Source organism: Nerophis lumbriciformis, linkage group LG17, assembly GCF_033978685.3.
Source record: "Nerophis lumbriciformis linkage group LG17, RoL_Nlum_v2.1, whole genome shotgun sequence".
Taxonomy (NCBI): domain Eukaryota; kingdom Metazoa; phylum Chordata; class Actinopteri; order Syngnathiformes; family Syngnathidae; genus Nerophis; species Nerophis lumbriciformis.
In genome coordinates this window covers 45,890,224-45,911,707 of record NC_084564.2, presented here as the reverse complement: position 1 = coordinate 45,911,707, position 21,484 = coordinate 45,890,224, and positions in this window count along the sequence as shown.

Sequence of the window (21,484 nt, the reverse complement as noted above, 5' to 3'; positions counted from 1 at the left end):
ACCTTGTAGATGACAAAAACCATAAGGACACAAATAAATACAATATTGACCTTATTTTGTAGATGACCAGAGCCCCCCAAAATGAACCTTGTATTGTAGATGACCAGACCCCCTCAAAATTGACCTTGTAGAGGGGGACACCCCCCCCCAATAGAGACCTTGTAGATGACAAACCATGAGGAGACAAATTAAATACAATATTGACCTTATTTTGTAGATGACCAGACGCCCCCAAAATTGGCCTTTGTTTGGCCTCCCAGCCGGCCAAACAAAGGCCTCCCAAACAGCCAAACAAAGGCCTCCCAAACGTACAAAGGCCTCCCAGCCAGGCAAACAAACACACAAAAGGCCAAACAAACACACAAAAGGCCTCCCAGCCGGCCACACAAAAGGCCAAAACAGACGGCCAAACAAGCACAAAAAAGGCCAAAACAGACGGCCAAACAAACACAAAAAAGGCCTCCCAGTCGGCCAAACAAACAAAGGCCTCCCAGTCGGCCAAACAAACAAACCAAGGCCTCCCAGTCGGCCAAACAAACAAACCAAGGCCTCCCAGTCGGCCAAACAAACCAAGGCCTCCCAGTCGGCCAAACAAACAAACCAAGGCCTCCCAGTCGGCCAAACAAACAAACCAAGGCCTCCCAGTCGGCCAAACAAACAAACCAAGGCCTCCCAGTCGGCCAAACAAACCAAGGCCTCCCAGTCGGCCAAACAAACCAAGGCCACCCAGTCGGCCAAACAAACAAACCAAGGCCTCCCAGTCGGCCAAACAAACAAACCAAGGCCTCCCAGTCGGCCAAACAAACCAAGGCCTCCCAGTCGGCCAAACAAACCAAGGCCTCCCAGTCGGCCAAACAAACAAACCAAAGCCTCCCAGTCGGCCAAACAAACAAACCAAAGCCTCCCAGTCGGCCAAACAAACAAACCAAAGCCTCCCAGTCGGCCAAACAAACAAACCAAAGCCTCCCAGTCGGCCAAACAAACAAACCAAAGCCTCCCAGTCGGCCAAACAAACAAACCAAAGCCTCCCAGTCGGCCAAACAAACAAACCAAAGCCTCCCAGTCGGCCAAACAAACAAACCAAAGCCTCCCAGTCGGCCAAACAAACAAACCAAAGCCTCCCAGTCGGCCAAACAAACAAACCAAAGCCTCCCAGTCGGCCAAACAAACAAACCAAGGCTTCCCAGCCCGCCAAACAAACAAAGGCTTCCCAGCCGGCCAAACAAAGGCTTCCTAGCCGGCCAAACAAACGAAGGCTTCCCAGCCGGTCAAACAAACAAAGGCCTCCCAGCCAGCCAAAGAAAAGTCTCCCAGCCAGCCAAAGAAAAGTCTCCCAGTCGGCCAAACACAAAAAAGGCCAAAACAGACAGCCGGCCAAACACAAAAAAGGCCAAACACAAAAAAGGCCAAAACAGACGGCCAAACAAACACAAAAAAGGCCTCCCAGCCGGTCAAACAAACAAAGGCCTCCCAGCCAGCCAAAGAAAAGTCTCCCAGTCGGCCAAACACAAAAAAGGCCAAAACAGACGGCCAAACAAACACAAAAAAGGCCTCCCAGTCGGCCAAACAAACAAACCAAGGCCTCCCAGTCGGCCAAACAAACAAACCAAGGCCTCCCAGTCGGCCAAACAAACAAACCAAGGCCTCCCAGTCGGCCAAACAAACAAACCAAGGCCTCCCAGTCGGCCCAAAAAAAAAACAAAGCCTCCCAGATGGCCAAACAAACGAACCAAAACCTGCCAGTCGGCCGAACAAACAAACCAAGGCCTCCCAGTCGGCCAAACAAACCAAGGCCTCCCAGTCGGCCAAACAAACCAAGGCCTCCCAGTCGGCCAAACAAACCAAGGCCTCCCAGTCGGCCAAACAAACAAACCAAGGCCTCCCAGTCGGCCAAACAAACCAAGGCCTCCCAGTCGGCCAAACAAACCAAGGCCTCCCAGTCGGCCAAACAAACCAAGGCCACCCAGTCGGCCAAACAAACAAACCAAAGCCTCCCAGTCGGCCAAACAAACAAACCAAAGCCTCCCAGTCGGCCAAACAAACCAAAGCCTCCCAGCCGGCCAAACAAACAAACCAAGGCTTCCCAGCCGGCCAAGCAAACAAACCAAGGCTTCCCAGCCGGCCAAGCAAACAAACCAAGGCCTCCTAGTCGGCCAAACAAACCAAGGCCTCCCAGTCGGCCAAACAAACCAAGGCTTCCCAGCCGGCCAGCCAAACAAAGGCTTCCCAGCCGGCCAAACAAACAAAGGCTTCCCAGCCGGCCAAACAAACAAAGGCTTCCCAGCCGGTCAAACAAACAAAGGCCTCCCAGCCAGCCAAAGAAAAGTCTCCCAGCCGGCCAAACAAAGGCCTCCCAAACAGCCAAACAAAGGCCTCCCAAACGTACAAAGGCCTCCCAGCCAGGCAAACAAACACACAAAAGGCCTCCCAGCCGGCCAAACAAACACACAAAAGGCCTCCCAGCCGGCCACACAAAAGGCCAAAACAGACGGCCAAACAAACACAAAAAAGGCCAAAACAGACGGCCAAACAAACACAACCAAGGCCTCCCAGTCGGCCAAACAAACAAAGCCTCCCAGTCGGCCCAAAAAAAAAACAAAGCCTCCCAGATGGCCAAACAAACAAACCAAAGCCTGCCAGTCGGCCAAACAAACCAAGGCCTCCCAGTCGGCCAAACAAACCAAGGCCTCCCAGTCGGCCAAACAAACCAAGGCCTCCCAGTCGGCCAGACAAACAGACCAAGGCCTCCCAGTCGGCCAAACAAACCAAGGCCTCCCAGTCGGCCAAACAAACCAAGGCCTCCCAGTCGGCCAAACAAACCAAGGCCTCCCAGTCGGCCAAACAAACCAAGGCCACCCAGTCGGCCAAACAAACCAAGGCCACCCAGTCGGCCAAACAAACAAACCAAAGCCTCCCAGTCGGCCAAACAAACAAACCAAAGCCTCCCAGCCGGCCAAACAAACAAACCAAGGCTTCCCAGCCGGCCAAGCAAACAAACCAAGGCTTCCCAGCCGGCCAAGCAAACAAACCAAGGCTTCCCAGCCGGCCAAACAAACAAACCAAGGCTTCCCAGCCGGCCAGCCAAACAAAGGCTTCCCAGCCGGCCAAACAAACAAAGGCTTCCCAGCCGGCCAAACAAACAAAGGCTTCCCATCCGGCCAATTAAACAAAGGCTTCCCAGCCGGTCAAACAAACAAAGGCCTCCCAGCCAGCCAAAGAAAAGTCTCCCAGCCGGCCAAACAAAGGCCTCCCAAACAGCCAAACAAAGGCCTCCCAAACGTACAAAGGCCTCCCAGCCAGGCAAACAAACACACAAAAGGCCTCCCAGCCGGCCACACAAAAGGCCAAAACAGACGGCCAAACAAACACAAAAAAGGCCAAAACAGACGGCCAAACAAACACAACCAAGGCCTCCCAGTCGGCCAAACAAACAAACCAAGGCCTCCCAGTCGGCCCAAAAAAAAAACAAAGCCTCCCAGATGGCCAAACAAACAAACCAAAGCCTGCCAGTCGGCCAAACAAACAAACCAAGGCCTCCCAGTCGGCCAAACAAACCAAGGCCTCCCAGTCGGCCAAACAAACCAAGGCCTCCCAGTCGGCCAAACAAACAAACCAAGGCCTCCCAGTCGGCCAAACAAACCAAGGCCTCCCAGTCGGCCAAACAAACCAAGGCCTCCCAGTCGGCCAAACAAACCAAGGCCTCCCAGTCGGCCAAACAAACCAAGGCCACCCAGTCGGCCAAACAAACCAAGGCCACCCAGTCGGCCAAACAAACAAACCAAAGCCTCCCAGCCGGCCAAACAAACAAACCAAGGCTTCCCAGCCGGCCAAGCAAACAAACCAAGGCTTCCCAGCCGGCCAAGCAAACAAACCAAGGCTTCCCAGCCGGCCAAACAAACAAACCAAGGCTTCCCAGCCGGCCAAACAAACAAACCAAGGCTTCCCAGCCGGCCAAACAAACAAAGGCTTCCCAGCCGGCCAGCCAAACAAAGGCTTCCCAGCCGGCCAAACAAACAAAGGCTTCCCAGCCGGCCAAACAAACAAAGGCTTCCCAGCCGGTCAAACAAAGGCCTCCCAGCCAGCCAAAGAAAAGTCTCCCAGCCGGCCAAACAAAGGCCTCCCAAACAGCCAAACAAAGGCCTCCCAAACGTACAAAGGCCTCCCAGCCAGGCAAACAAACACACAAAAGGCCTCCCAGCCGGCCAAACAAACACACAAAAGGCCTCCCAGCCGGCCACACAAAAGGCCAAAACAGACGGCCAAACAAACACAAAAAAGGCCTCCCAGTCGGCCAAACAAACAAACAAAGGCCTCCCAGTCGGCCAAACAAACCAAGGCCTCCCAGTCGGCCAAACAAACAAACCAAGGCCTCCCAGTCGGCCAAACAAACCAAGGCCTCCCAGTCGGCCAAACAAACAAACCAAGGCCTCCCAGTCGGCCAAACAAACCAAGGCCTCCCAGTCGGCCAAACAAACAAACCAAGGCCTCCCAGTCGGCCAAACAAACAAACCAAGGCCTCCCAGTCGGCCAAACAAACAAACCAAGGCCTCCCAGTCGGCCAAACAAACAAACCAAGGCCTCCCAGTCGGCCAAACAAACCAAGGCCACCCAGTCGGCCAAACAAACAAACCAAAGCCTCCCAGTCGGCCAAACAAACAAACCAAGGCCTCCCAGTCGGCCAAACAAACCAAGGCCTCCCAGTCGGCCAAACAAACCAAGGCCTCCCAGTCGGCCAAACAAACCAAGGCCTCCCAGTCGGCCAAACAAACAAACCAAAGCCTCCCAGTCGGCCAAACAAACAAACCAAGGCCTCCCAGTCGGCCAAACAAACAAACCAAGGCCTCCCAGTCGGCCAAACAAACAAACCAAAGCCTCCCAGTCGGCCAAACAAACAAACCAAAGTCTCCCAGTCGGCCAAACAAACAAACCAAGGCCTCCCAGTCGGCCAAACAAACCAAGCCCTCCCAGTCGGCCAAACAAACCAAGGCCTCCCAGTCGGCCAAACAAACCAAGGCCTCCCAGTCGGCCAAACAAACAAACCAAAGCCTCCCAGTCGGCCAAACAAACAAACCAAGGCCTCCCAGTCGGCCAAACAAACCAAGGCCTCCCAGTCGGCCAAACAAACCAAGGCCTCCCAGTCGGCCAAACAAACAAACCAAGGCCTCCCAGTCGGCCAAACAAACCAAGGCCTCCCAGTCGGCCAAACAAACCAAGGCCTCCCAGTCGGCCAAACAAACCAAGGCCTCCCAGTCGGCCAAACAAACCAAGGCCACCCAGTCGGCCAAACAAACCAAGGCCACCCAGTCGGCCAAACAAACAAACCAAAGCCTCCCAGCCGGCCAAACAAACAAACCAAGGCTTCCCAGCCGGCCAAGCAAACAAACCAAGGCTTCCCAGCCGGCCAAGCAAACAAACCAAGGCTTCCCAGCCGGCCAAACAAACAAACCAAGGCTTCCCAGCCGGCCAAACAAACAAACCAAGGCTTCCCAGCCGGCCAGCCAAACAAAGGCTTCCCAGCCGGCCAAACAAACAAAGGCTTCCCAGCCGGCCAAACAAACAAAGGCTTCCCAGCCGGCCAAACAAACAAAGGCTTCCCGGCCGGTCAAACAAACAAAGGCCTCCCAGCCAGCCAAAGAAAAGTCTCCCAGCCGGCCAAACAAAGGCCTCCCAAACAGCCAAACAAAGGCCTCCCAAACGTACAAAGGCCTCCCAGCCAGGCAAACAAACACACAAAAGGCCTCCCAGCCGGCCAAACAAACACACAAAAGGCCTCCCAGCCGGCCACACAAAAGGCCAAAACAGACGGCCAAACAAACACAAAAAAGGCCTCCCAGTCGGCCAAACAAACAAACAAAGGCCTCCCAGTCGGCCAAACAAACCAAGGCCTCCCAGTCGACCAAACAAACAAACCAAGGCCTCCCAGTCGGCCAAACAAACCAAGGCCTCCCAGTCGGCCAAACAAACAAACCAAGGCCTCCCAGTCGGCCAAACAAACCAAGGCCTCCCAGTCGGCCAAACAAACAAACCAAGGCCTCCCAGTCGGCCAAACAAACAAACCAAGGCCTCCCAGTCGGCCAAACAAACAAACCAAGGCCTCCCAGTCGGCCAAACAAACCAAGGCCACCCAGTCGGCCAAACAAACAAACCAAAGCCTCCCAGTCGGCCAAACAAACAAACCAAGGCCTCCCAGTCGGCCAAACAAACCAAGGCCTCCCAGTCGGCCAAACAAACCAAGGCCTCCCAGTCGGCCAAACAAACCAAGGCCTCCCAGTCGGCCAAACAAACCAAGGCCTCCCAGTCGGCCAAACAAACAAACCAAAGCCTCCCAGTCGGCCAAACAAACAAACCAAGGCTTCCCAGCCCGCCAAACAAAGGCTTCCCAGCCGGCCAAACAAAGGCTTCCTAGCCGGCCAAACAAACGAAGGCTTCCCAGCCGGTCAAACATACAAAGGCCTCCCAGCCAGCCAAAGAAAAGTCTCCCAGCCAGCCAAAGAAAGTCTCCCAGCCAGCCAAAGAAAAGTCTCCCAGTCGGCCAAACACAAAAAAGGCCAAAACAGACAGCCGGCCAAACACAAAAAAGGCCAAACACAAAAAAGGCCAAAACAGACGGCCAAACAAACACAAAAAAGGCCTCCCAGCCAGCCAAAGAAAAGTCTCCCAGCCAGCCAAAGAAAAGTCTCCCAGTCGGCCAAACACAAAAAAGGCCTCCCAGTCGGCCAAACAAACAAACCAAGGCCTCCCAGTCGGCCAAACAAACAAACCAAGGCCTCCCAGTCGGCCAAACAAACAAACCAAGGCCTCCCAGTCGGCCAAACAAACAAACCAAGGCCTCCCAGTCGGCCAAACAAACAAACCAAGGCCTCCCAGTCGGCCAAACAAACAAACCAAGGCCTCCCAGTCGGCCAAACAAACAAACCAAGGCCTCCCAGTCAGCCCAAAAAAAAAACAAGGCCTCCCAATCGGCCAAACAAACCAAGGCCTCCCAGTCGGCCAAACAAACAAACCAAGGCCTCCCAGTCGGCCAAACAAACAAACCAAGGCCTCCCAGTCGGCCAAACAAACCAAGGCCTCCCAGTCGGCCAAACAAACCAAGGCCTCCCAGTCGGCCAAACAAACCAAGGCCTCCCAGTCGGCCAAACAAACCAAGGCCTCCCAGTCGGCCAAACAAACCAAGGCCTCCCAGTCGGCCAAACAAACCAAGGCCTCCCAGTCGGCCAAACAAACCAAGGCCTCCCAGTCGGCCAAACAAACCAAGGCCACCCAGTCGGCCAAACAAACCAAGGCCACCCAGTCGGCCAAACAAACCAAGGCCTCCCAGTCGGCCAAACAAACAAACCAAAGCCTCCCAGCCGGCCAAACAAACAAACCAAAGCCTCCCAGCCGGCCAAACAAACAAACCAAGGCTTCCCAGCCGGCCAAGCAAACAAACCAAGGCTTCCCAGCCGGCCAAGCAAACAAACCAAGGCTTCCCAGCCGGCCAAACAAACAAACCAAGGCTTCCCAGCCGGCCAAACAAACAAACCAAGGCTTCCCAGCCGGCCAAACAAACAAACCAAGGCTTCCCAGCCGGCCAAACAAACAAAGGCTTCCCAGCCGGCCAAACAAACAAAGGCTTCCCAGCCGGCCAAACAAACAAAGGCTTCCCAGCCGGTCAAACAAACAAAGGCCTCCCAGCCAGCCAAAGAAAAGTCTCCCAGCCAGCCAAAGAAAAGTCTCCCAGTCGGCCAAACAGAAAAAAGGCCAAAACAGACGGCCGGCCAAACAGAAAAAAGGCCAAAACAGACGGCCGGCCAAACACAAAAAAGGCCAAAACAGACGGCCAAACAAACACAAAAAAGGCCTCCCAGCCAGCCAAAGAAAAGTCTCCCAGTCGGCCAAACTCAAAAAAGGCCAAAACAGACGGCCAAACAAACACAAAAAAGGCCTCCCAGTCGGCCAAACAAACAAACCAAGGCCTCCCAGTCGGCCAAACAAACAAACCAAGGCCTCCCAGTCGGCCAAACAAACAAACCAAGGCCTCCCAGTCGGCCAAACAAACAAACCAAGGCCTCCCAGTCGGCCAAACAAACAAACCAAGGCCTCCCAGTCGGCCAAACAAACAAACCAAGGCCTCCCAGTCGGCCAAACAAACAAACCAAGGCCTCCCAGTCGGCCAAACAAACAAACCAAGGCCTCCCAGTCGGCCAAACAAACAAACCAAGGCCTCCCAGTCGGCCAAACAAACAAACCAAGGCCTCCCAGTCGGCCAAACAAACAAACCAAGGCCTCCCAGTCGGCCAAACAAACAAACCAAGGCCTCCCAGTCGGCCAAACAAACAAACCAAGGCCTCCCAGTCGGCCAAACAAACCAAGGCCTCCCAGTCGGCCAAACAAACCAAGGCCTCCCAGTCGGCCAAACAAACCAAGGCCTCCCAGTCGGCCAAACAAACCAAGGCCTCCCAGTCGGCCAAACAAACAAACCAAGGCCTCCCAGTCGGCCAAACAAACAAACCAAAGCCTCCCAGTCGGCCAAACAAACAAACCAAAGGCTTCCCAGTCGGCAAAACAAACAAACAAACCAAAGGCTTCCCAGTCGGCCAAACAAACAAACCAAGGCTTCCCAGCCGGCCAGCCAAACCAAGGCTTCCCAGCCGGCCAGCCAAACAAAGGCTTCCCAGCCGGCCAGCCAAACAAAGGCTTCCCAGCCGGCCAGCCAAACAAAGGCTTCCCAGCCGGCCAAACAAACAAAGGCTTCCCAGCCGGCCAAACAAACAAAGGCTTCCCAGCCGGCCAAACAAACAAAGGCTTCCCAGCCGGCCAAACAAACAAAGGCTTCCCAGCCGGTCAAACAAACAAAGGCCTCCCAGCCAGCCAAAGAAAAGTCTCCCAGCCAGCCAAAGAAAAGTCTCCCAGTCGGCCAAAACAGACGGCCGGCCAAACACAAAAAAGGCCAAAACAGACGGCCGGCCAAACAAACAAACCAAGGCCTCCCAGTCGGCCAAACAAACAAACCAAGGCCTCCCAGTCGGCCAAACAAACAAACCAAGGCCTCCCAGTCGGCCAAACAAACCAAGGCCTCCCAGTCGGCCAAACAAACAAACCAAGGCCTCCCAGTCGGCCAAACAAACAAACCAAGGCCTCCCAGTCGGCCAAACAAACAAACCAAGGCCTCCCAGTCGGCCAAACAAACACACAAAAGGCCTCCCAGACGGCCAAACAAACAAACCAAGGCCTCCCAGTCGGCCAAACAAACAAACCAAGGCCTCCCAGTCGGCCAAACAAACAAACCAAGGCCTCCCAGTCGGCCAAACAAACCAAGGCCTCCCAGTCGGCCAAACAAACAAACCAAGGCCTCCCAGTCGGCCAAACAAACAAACCAAGGCCTCCCAGTCGGCCAAACAAACAAACCAAGGCCTCCCAGTCGGCCAAACAAACACACAAAAGGCCTCCCAGACGGCCAAACAAACACACAAAAGGCCTCCCAGACGGCCAAACAAACACAAAAAAGGCCAAAACAGACGGCCAAACAAAAACTAAACAAAGGCCTCGCAGCCTGTCCAACAAACAAAGGCCTCCCAAACAAAGACCTCCCAGCCGGTCAAACAAACAAAGGCCTCCCAGCCAGCCAAAGAAAAGTCTCTCAGCCAGCCAAAGAAAAGTCTCCCAGTCGGCCAAACACAAAAAAGGCCAAACACAAAAAAGGCCAAAACAGACGGCCAAACAAACACAAAAAAGGCCTCCCAGTCGGCCAAACAAACAAACCAAGGCCTCCCAGTCGGCCAAACAAACAAACCAAGGCCTCCCAGTCGGCCAAACAAACAAACCAAGGCCTCCCAGTCGGCCAAACAAACAAACCAAGGCCTCCCAGTCGGCCAAACAAACAAACCAAGGCCTCACCGTCGGCCAAACAAACAAACCAAGGCCTCACCGTCGGCCAAACAAACAAACCAAGGCCTCACCGTCGGCCAAACAAACAAACCAAGGCCTCCCAGTCGGCCAAACAAACAAACCAAGGCCTCCCAGTCGGCCAAACAAACCAAGGCCTCCCAGTCGGCCAAACAAACCAAGGCCTCCCAGTCGGCCAAACAAACAAACCAAGGCCTCCCAGTCGGCCAAACAAACAAACCAAGGCCTCCCAGTCGGCCAAACAAACCAAGGCCTCCCAGTCGGCCAAACAAACCAAGGCCTCCCAGTCGGCCAAACAAACCAAGGCCTCCCAGTCGGCCAAACAAACAAACCAAGGCCTCCCAGTCGGCCAAACAAACAAACCAAAGCCTCCCAGTCGGCCAAACAAACAAACCAAAGGCTTCCCAGTCGGCAAAACAAACAAACAAACCAAAGGCTTCCCAGTCGGCCAAACAAACAAACCAAGGCTTCCCAGCCGGCCAGCCAAACCAAGGCTTCCCAGCCGGCCAGCCAAACAAAGGCTTCCCAGCCGGCCAGCCAAACAAAGGCTTCCCAGCCGGCCAGCCAAACAAAGGCTTCCCAGCCGGCCAAACAAACAAAGGCTTCCCAGCCGGCCAAACAAACAAAGGCTTCCCAGCCGGCCAAACAAACAAAGGCTTCCCAGCCGGCCAAACAAACAAAGGCTTCCCAGCCGGTCAAACAAACAAAGGCCTCCCAGCCAGCCAAAGAAAAGTCTCCCAGCCAGCCAAAGAAAAGTCTCCCAGTCGGCCAAAACAGACGGCCGGCCAAACACAAAAAAGGCCAAAACAGACGGCCGGCCAAACAAACAAACCAAGGCCTCCCAGTCGGCCAAACAAACAAACCAAGGCCTCCCAGTCGGCCAAACAAACAAACCAAGGCCTCCCAGTCGGCCAAACAAACCAAGGCCTCCCAGTCGGCCAAACAAACAAACCAAGGCCTCCCAGTCGGCCAAACAAACAAACCAAGGCCTCCCAGTCGGCCAAACAAACAAACCAAGGCCTCCCAGTCGGCCAAACAAACACACAAAAGGCCTCCCAGACGGCCAAACAAACAAACCAAGGCCTCCCAGTCGGCCAAACAAACAAACCAAGGCCTCCCAGTCGGCCAAACAAACAAACCAAGGCCTCCCAGTCGGCCAAACAAACCAAGGCCTCCCAGTCGGCCAAACAAACAAACCAAGGCCTCCCAGTCGGCCAAACAAACAAACCAAGGCCTCCCAGTCGGCCAAACAAACAAACCAAGGCCTCCCAGTCGGCCAAACAAACACACAAAAGGCCTCCCAGACGGCCAAACAAACACACAAAAGGCCTCCCAGACGGCCAAACAAACACAAAAAAGGCCAAAACAGACGGCCAAACAAAAACTAAACAAAGGCCTCGCAGCCTGTCCAACAAACAAAGGCCTCCCAGCCGGTCAAACAAAGGCCTCCCAGCCGGTCAAACAAACAAAGGCCTCCCAGCCAGCCAAAGAAAAGTCTCTCAGCCAGCCAAAGAAAAGTCTCCCAGTCGGCCAAACACAAAAAAGGCCAAACACAAAAAAGGCCAAAACAGACGGCCAAACAAACAAACCAAGGCCTCCCAGTCGGCCAAACAAACAAACCAAGGCCTCCCAGTCGGCCAAACAAACAAACCAAGGCCTCCCAGTCGGCCAAACAAACAAACCAAGGCCTCCCAGTCGGCCAAACAAACAAACCAAGGCCTCCCAGTCGGCCAAACAAACAAACCAAGGCCTCACCGTCGGCCAAACAAACAAACCAAGGCCTCACCGTCGGCCAAACAAACAAACCAAGGCCTCACCGTCGGCCAAACAAACAAACCAAGGCCTCCCAGTCGGCCAAACAAACAAACCAAGGCCTCCCAGTCGGCCAAACAAACAAACCAAGGCCTCCCAGTCGGCCAAACAAACCAAGGCCTCCCAGTCGGCCAAACAAACCAAGGCCTCCCAGTCGGCCAAACAAACCAAGGCCTCCCAGTCGGCCAAACAAACCAAGGCCTCCCAGTCAGCCAAACAAACAAACCAAAGCCTCCCAGTCGGCCAAACAAACAAACCAAAGCCTCCCAGCCGGCCAAACAAACAAACCAAGGCTTCCCAGCCGGCCAAACAAACAAACCAAGGCTTCCCAGCCGGCCAAACAAACAAACCAAGGCTTCCCAGCCGGCCAAACAAACAAAGGCTTCCCAGCCGGCCAAACAAACAAAGGCTTCCCAGCCGGCCAAACAAACAAAGGCTTCCCAGCCGGCCAAACAAACAAAGGCTTCCCAGCCGGCCAAACAAACAAAGGCTTCCCAGCCGGTCAAACAAACAAAGGCCTCCCAGCCAGCCAAAGAAAAGTCTCCCAGCCAGCCAAAGAAAAGTCTCCCAGTCGGCCAAACACAAAAAAGGCCAAAACAGACGGCCGGCCAAACACAAAAAAGGCCAAAACAGACGGCCAAACACAAAAAAGGCCAAAACAGACGGCCGGCCAAACACAAAAAAGGCCAAAACAGACAGCCGGCCAAACACAAAAAAGGCCAAACACAAAAAAGGCCTCCCAGCCAGCCAAAGAAAAGTCTCCCAGCCAGCCAAAGAAAAGTCTCCCAGTCGGCCAAACACAAAAAAGGCCAAAACAGACGGCCGGCCAAACACAAAAAAGGCCTAAACAGACGGCCGGCCAAACACAAAAAAGGCCAAAACAGACGGCCGGCCAAACACACAAACCAAGGCCTCCCAGTCGGCCAAACAAACAAACCAAGGCCTCCCAGTCGGCCAAACAAACCAAGGCCTCCCAGGCGGCCAAACAAACAAACCAAAGCCTCCCAGTCGGCCAAACAAACAAACCAAAGCCTCCCAGCCGGCCAAACAAACAAACCAAGGCTTCCCAGCCGGCCAAACAAACAAACCAAGGCTTCCCGGCCGGCCAAACAAACAAACCAAGGCTTCCCAGCCGGCCAGCCAAACCAAGGCTTCCCAGCCGGCCAAACAAAGGCTTCCCAGCCGGCCAAACAAACAAAGGCTTCCCAGCCGGCCAAACAAACAAAGGCTTCCCAGCCGGCCAAACAAACAAAGGCTTCCCAGCCGGCCAAACAAACAAAGGCTTCCCAGCCGGCCAAACAAACAAAGGCTTCCCAGCCGGCCAAACACACAAAGGCTTCCCAGCCGGCCAAACAAACAAAGGCTTCCCAGCCGGTCAAACAAACAAAGGCCTCCCAGCCAGCCAAAGAAAAGTCTCCCAGCCAGCCAAAGAAAAGTCTCCCAGTCGGCCAAACACAAAAAAGGCCAAAACAGACGGCCGGCCAAACACAAAAAAGGCCAAAACAGACGGCCGGCCAAACACAAAAAAGGCCTCCCAGTCGGCCAAACAAACCAAGGCCTCCCAGTCGGCCAAACAAACAAACCAAGGCCTCCCAGTCGGCCAAACAAACAAACCAAGGCCTCCCAGTCGGCCAAACAAACACACAAAAGGCCAAAACAGACGGCCAAACAAACACACAAAAGGCCAAAACAGACGACCAAACAAACACACAAAAGGCCTCCCAGACGGCCAAACAAACACAAAAGGCCTCCCAGACGGCCAAACAAACACACAAAAGGCCAAAACAGACGGCCAAACAAACACAAAAAAGGCCAAAACAGACGGCCAAACAAAAACTAAACAAAGGCCTCGCAGCCTGTCCAACAAACAAAGGCCTCCCAAACAAACAAAGACCTCCCAGCCGGTCAAACAAACAAAGGCCTCCCAGCCAGCCAAAGAAAAGTCTCTCAGCCAGCCAAAGAAAAGTCTCCCAGTCGGCCAAACACAAAAAAGGCCAAACACAAAAAAGGCCAAAACAGACGGCCAAACAAACACAAACCAAGGCCTCCCAGTCGGCCAAACAAACAAACCAAGGCCTCCCAGTCGGCCAAACAAACAAACCAAGGCCTCCCAGTCGGCCAAACAAACAAACCAAGGCCTCCCAGTCGGCCAAACAAACAAACCAAAGCCTCCCAGTCGGCCAAACAAACCAAAGCCTCCCAGTCGGCCAAACAAACCAAAGCCTCCCAGTCGGCCAAACAAACCAAGGCCTCCCAATCGGCCAAACAAACCAAGGCCTCCCAGTCGGCCAAACAAACAAACCAAAGCCTCCCAGTTGGCCAAACAAACAAACCAAAGCCTCCCAGTCGGCCAAACAAACAAACCAAAGCCTCCCAGTCGGCCAAACAAACAAACCAAAGCCTCCCAGTCGGCCAAACAAACAAACCAAAGCCTCCCTGTCGGCCAAACAAACAAACCAAAGCCTCCCAGCCGGCCAAACAAACAAACCAAAGGCTTCCCAGCCGGTCAAACAAACAAAGGCCTCCCAGCCAGCCAAAGAAAAGTCTCTCAGCCAGCCAAAGAAAAGTCTCCCAGTCGGCCAAACAGAAAAAAGGCCAAACAAACACACAAAAGGCCTCCCAGTCGGCCAAACAAACACAAAAAAGGCCAAAACAGACGGCCAAACAAAAACTAAACAAAGGCCTCGCAGCCTGTCCAACAAACAAAGGCCTCCCAAACAAACAAAGACCTCCCAGCCGGTCAAACAAACAAAGGCCTCCCAGCCAGCCAAAGAAAAGTCTCTCAGCCAGCCAAAGAAAAGTCTCCCAGTCGGCCAAACACAAAAAAGGCCAAACACAAAAAAGGCCAAAACAGACGGCCAAACAAACACAAACCAAGGCCTCCCAGTCGGCCAAACAAACAAACCAAGGCCTCCCAGTCGGCCAAACAAACAAACCAAGGCCTCCCAGTCGGCCAAACAAACAAACCAAGGCCTCCCAGTCGGCCAAACAAACAAACCAAGGCCTCCCAGTCGGCCAAACAAACAAACCAAGGCCTCCCAGCCGGCCAAACAAACAAACCAAGGCTTCCCAGCCGGCCAAACAAACAAACCAAGGCTTCCCAGCCGGCCAAACAAACAAACCAAGGCTTCCCAGCCGGCCAAACAAACAAACCAAGGCTTCCCAGCCGGCCAAACAAACAAACCAAGGCTTCCCAGCCGGCCAAACAAACAAAGGCTTCCCAGCCGGCCAAACAAACAAAGGCTTCCCAGCCGGCCAAACAAACAAAGGCTTCCCAGCCGGCCAAACAAACAAAGGCTTCCCAGCCGGTCAAACAAACAAAGGCCTCCCAGCCAGCCAAAGAAAAGTCTCCCAGCCAGCCAAAGAAAAGTCTCCCAGTCGGCCAAACACAAAAAAGGCCAAAACAGACGGCCGGCCAAACACAAAAAAGGCCAAAACAGACAGCCGGCCAAACACAAAAAAGGCCAAACACAAAAAAGGCCAAAACAGACGGCCGGCCAAACACAAAAAAGGCCAAAACAGACAGTCGGCCAAACACAAAAAAGGCCAAACACAAAAAAGGCCAAAACAGACGGCCAAACAAACACAAACCAAGGCCTCCCAGTCGGCCAAACAAACAAACCAAGGCCTCCCAGTCGGCCAAACAAACAAACCAAGGCCTCCCAGTCGGCCAAACAAACAAACCAAGGCCTCCCAGTCGGCCAAACAAACAAACCAAGGCCTCCCAGTCGGCCAAACAAACAAACCAAGGCCTCCCAGTCGGCCAAACAAACCAAGGCCTCCCAGTCGGCCAAACAAACCAAGGCCTCCCAGTCGGCCAAACAAACAAACCAAGGCCTCCCAGTCGGCCAAACAAACAAACCAAGGCCTCCCAGTCGGCCAAACAAACAAACCAAGGCCTCCCAGTCGGCCAAACAAACCAAAGCCTCCCAGTCGGCCAAACAAACCAAAGCCTCCCAGTCGGCCAAACAAACAAACCAAGGCCTCCCAGTCGGCCAAACAAACAAACCAAGGCCTCCCAGTCGGCCAAACAAACCAAAGCCTCCCAGTCGGCCAAACAAACCAAAGCCTCCCAGTCGGCCAAACAAACCAAAGCCTCCCAGTCGGCCAAACAAACCAAAGCCTCCCAGTCGGCCAAACAAACCAAGGCCTCCCAATCGGCCAAACAAACCAAAGCCTCCCAGTCGGCCAAACAAACAAACCAAAGCCTCCCAGTCGGCCAAACAAACAAACCAAAGCCTCCCAGTCGGCCAAACAAACAAACCAAAGCCTCCCAGTCGGCCAAACAAACAAACCAAAGCCTCCCAGTCGGCCAAACAAACAAACCAAAGCCTCCCAGTCGGCCAAACAAACAAACCAAAGCCTCCCAGTCGGCCAAACAAACAAACCAAAGGCTTCCCAGCCGGCCAAACAAACAAAGGCTTCCCAGCCAGCCAAACAAACAAAGGCTTCCCAGCCGGCCAAACAAACAAAGGCTTCCCAGCCGACCAAACAAACAAACAAACAAAGGCCTCCCAGTCAGCCAAACAAACCAAAGCCTCCCAGTCGGCCAAACAAACAAACAAACCAAAGCCTCCCAGCCGGCCAAACAAACAAACCAAGGCTTCCCAGCCGGCCAAACAAACAAACCAAGGCTTCCCAGCCGGCCAAACAAACAAAGGCTTCCCAGCCGGCCAAACAAACAAAGGCTTCCCAGCCGGCCAAACAAACAAAGGCTTCCCAGCCGGCCAAACAAACAAAGGCTTCCCAGCCGGTCAAACAAACAAAGGCCTCCCAGCCAGCCAAAGAAAAGTCTCCCAGCCAGCCAAAGAAAAGTCTCCCAGTCGGCCAAACACAAAAAAGGCCAAAACAGACGGCCGGCCAAACAAAAAAGGCCAAAACAGACAGCCGGCCAAACACAAAAAAGGCCAAACACAAAAAAGGCCAAAACAGACGGCCGGCCAAACACAAAAAAGGCCAAAACAGACAGCCGGCCAAACACAAAAAAGGCCAAACACAAAAAAGGCCTCCCAGCCAGCCAAAGAAAAGTCTCCCAGTCGGCCAAACACAAAAAAGGCCAAAACAGACGGCCGGCCAAACACAAAAAAGGCCAAAACAGACGGCCGGCCAAACAAAAAAGGCCAAAACAGACGGCCGGCCAAACACACAAACCAAGGCCTCCCAGTCGGCCAAACAAACAAACCAAGGCCTCCCAGTCGGCCAAACAAACCAAGGCCTCCCAGTCGGCCAAACAAACCAAAGCCTCCCAGTCGGCCAAACAAACAAACCAAAGCCTCCCAGTCGGCCAAACAAACAAACCAAAGCCTCCCAGCCGGCCAAACAAACAAACCAAGGCTTCCCAGCCGGCCAAACAAACAAACCAAGGCTTCCCAGCCGGCCAAACAAACAAACCAAGGCTTCCCAGCCGGCCAGCCAAACAAAGGCTTCCCAGCCGGCCAAACAAACAAAGGCTTCCCAGCCGGCCAAACAAACAAAGGCTTCCCAGCCGGCCAAACAAACAAAGGCTTCCCAGCCGGCCAAACAAACAAAGGCTTCCCAGCCGGCCAAACAAACAAAGGCCTCCCAGCCGGCCAAACACACAAAGGCTTCCCAGCCGGCCAAACAAACAAAGGCTTCCCAGCCGGTCAAACAAACAAAGGCCTCCCAGCCAGCCAAAGAAAAGTCTCCCAGCCAGCCAAAGAAAAGTCTCCCAGTCGGCCAAACACAAAAAAGGCCAAAACAGACGGCCGGCCTAACACAAAAAAGGCCTCCCAGTCGGCCAAACAAACCAAGGCCTCCCAGTCGGCCAAACAAACAAACCAAGGCCTCCCAGTCGGCCAAACAAACACACAAAAGGCCAAAACAGACAGCCAAACAAACACACAAAAGGCCAAAACAGACGGCCAAACAAACACACAAAAGGCCAAAACAGACACACAAAAGGCCTCCCAGACGGCCAAACAAACACAAAAGGCCTCCCAGACGGCCAAACAAAAACTAAACAAAGGCCTCGCAGCCTGTCCAACAAACAAAGGCCTCCCAAACAAAGACCTCCCAGCCGGTCAAACAAACAAAGGCCTCCCAGCCAGCCAAAGAAAAGTCTCTCAGCCAGCCAAAGAAAAGTCTCCCAGTCGGCCAAACACAAAAAAGGCCAAACACAAAAAAGGCCTCCCAGTCGGCCAAACAAACAAACCAAGGCCTCCCAGTCGGCCAAACAAACAAACCAAGGCCTCCCAGTCGGCCAAACAAACAAACCAAGGCCTCCCAGTCGGCCAAACAAACAAACCAAGGCCTCCCAGTCGGCCAAACAAACAAACCAAGGCCTCCCAGTCGGCCAAACAAACAAACCAAGGCCTCCCAGTCGGCCAAACAAACAAACCAAGGCCTCCCAGTCGGCCAAACAAACAAACCAAGGCCTCCCAGTCGGCCAAACAAACAAACCAAAGCCTCCCAGTCGGCCAAACAAACAAACCAAAGCCTCCCAGTCGGCCAAACAAACCAAAGCCTCCCAGTCGGCCAAACAAACCAAAGCCTCCCAGTCGGCCAAACAAACCAAGGCCTCCCAGTCGGCCAAACAAAAGCCTCCCAGTCGGCCAAACAAAAGCCTCCCAGTCGGCCAAACAAACAAACCAAAGCCTCCCAGTCGGCCAAACAAACAAACCAAAGCCTCCCAGTCGGCCAAACAAACAAACCAAAGCCTCCCTGTCGGCCAAACAAACAAACCAAAGCCTCCCAGCCGGCCAAACAAACAAACCAAAGCCTCCCAGCCGGCCAAACAAACAAACCAAAGGCTTCCCAGCCGGCCAAACAAACAAAGGCTTCCCAGCCGGCCAAACAAACAAAGGCTTCCCAGCCGACCAAACAAACAAAGGCTTCCCAGCCGACCAAACAAACATACAAAGGCCTCCCAGCCGGCCAAACAAACAATACTTGAATTTCAGTGCAAATTCAAGTATTTCTATATACACACAAACATTTTTTAATTTAGTGCAAATTCAAGTATTTATCTATACACAAATACATACATATATACACACACACTCTTGAATTTGCACTGTAATTCAAGAATTTCTAGATATACAAGACATACATATATATAAAAGAAATGTATATATAGAAATACTTGAATTTGCACTGAAATTCAAGAATGAATATATATAACAAATGTATATATAGAAATACCTGAATTTGCACTGAAATTCAAGAATGAATATATATATATAACAAATGTATATATAGAAATACCTAAATTTGCACTGAAATTCAAGAATGAATATATATATAACAAATGTATATATAGAAATACCTGAATTTGCACTGAAATTCAAGAATGAATATATATATAACAAATTTATATATAGAAATACCTGAATTTGCACTGAAAGTCAAGAATGAATATATATATATATATGATATATATAGAAATACCTGAATTTGCACTGAAATTCAAGAATGAATATATATATGATATATATAGAAATATCTGAATTTGCACTGAAATTCAAGAATGAATATATATATGATATATATAGAAATATCTGAATTTGCACTGAAATTCATGAATATATATATATATATATATATATATATATATATATATATATATATATATATATAGACATATCTGAATTTGCACTGAAATTCAAGAATGAATATATATATATAGAACTCTGAATTTGCACTGAAATTCAAGAATGAATATATATATATATATGATATATATAGAAATATCTGAATTTGCACTGAAATTCAAGAATGAATATATATATAGAAATATCTGAATTTGCACTGAAATTCAAGAATATATATATATATATATATATATGATATATAGAAATATCTGAATTTGCACTGAAATTCATGAATATATATATATATATATATATATATATATATATATAGACATATCTGAATTTGCACTGAAATTCAAGAATGAATATATATATATAGAACTCTGAATTTGCACTGAAATTCAAGAATGAATATATATATATATATGATATATATAGAAATATCTGAATTTGCACTGAAATTCAAGAATGAATATATATATAGAAATATCTGAATTTGCACTGAAATTCAAGAATATATATATATGATATATAGAAATATCTGAATTTGCACTGATATTCATGAATATATATATATATATATATATATATATATATATAGAAATACCTGAATTTGCACTGATATTCAAGAATGAATATATATATATATATATATATATATATATATATATATATAGAAATACCTGAATTTGCACTGATATTCAAGAATGAATATATATATATATATATATAAATACCTGAATTTGCACTGATATTCAAGAATGAATATATATATAGAAATACCTGAATTTGCACTGATATTCAAGAATGAATACACACACACACGCACGCACGCACGCTAAGGCTCATAGAAAAGACGGAACACTTCCTAAGAAGGATGCGGTGGAAAGCACATTTTTTCCTGCACCCTGAAACAAAAGGAACGCAAAAGAAAACTTACGGATTCAAATCTACCAAGAACCCACCCACAGTTGAGGAACTAAAGGATTTTGAGAACGACATGCTCAAAATGATACAATCAGTCAAATTCAAGCCAGTCCGCAACCCACTCCTCACCAAGCTGAAAAATGACAAGGAGCGCATCAAGAAAGTAAACAACCTCATCATAGCTTCCGATAAAACCACAAACTTCTACAGAATGGACATACCAGAACATAACACCTTACTGGACAGAAGCATCACCAAATCATACAAAAAAGCACAACCCAACACTTTACAGAACATCCAACCGGAAAATAAAAGGATCACGGCTGAACTGGACATTGAGGACAGGGTGGACGCCACAGCTAACAAGGAAGCCTTCATCACATTGAAGGACCACAAACCCAACTTCGCAAATAACCCAACATGCCGACTAATAAACCCAACTAAATCTGAAATAGGAAAAATCAGCAAAATAATCCTGGACAGAGTCAACACAAAAATCAAGGACAAAACACCACTCAACCAATGGAGAAATACAGCAGCAGTAATCAAATGGTTCAACAACATCCAAGACAAACAACAGCACAACTTTATCTCCTTCGATATCGAAGAATTTTACCCTTCCATCACGCAAGACCTACTGACTCAAGCACTAGACTTCGCCTCAATCACAGGCAACTAAAGAAACATCATCCACGCAAAAAACTCCATACTCATCCACAACAGTACACCATGGCAAAAAAAGAACAATTCAACATTTGACGTCACTATGGGAAGTTTTGACGGAGCAGAAACGTGTGAACTCGTTGGGAGTTTCCTCCTCTCCCAGCTCGCTAGCCTCAACCTGAACCTTGGTATTTACCGTGATGACGGACTGGCAGTGTGTCGCGCCTCGCTAAGGAGCAGCGAGAATACCAAGAAGGGCATATGCCAAATTTTCAAAGAGAGCGGCCTACGGATCACGATTGAAGCCAACAAGCACACAGTCACCTTCCTCGACGTCACTTTCAACCTGAGAAATAACAGCTACCAACCATTCACGAAATCCAACACAACACTCCAATACGTGCACCATGACAGCAACCACCCACCCACCACCACGAAAAGAATACCTACCGGAATTAATAAAAGGCTATCGATGCTGTCATCTAGCAAAGCTGAATTTGACCAAGCAACCCCCCGTACCAAAAAGCCCTTGATGAAAGCGGATACAATTTCACCCTCACCTATGAACCTACGCCAGGAAACCAACCAAAAAAGAACAGAAAACGAAACATCATCTGGTACAACCCCCCATACAGCAAAAACGTTTC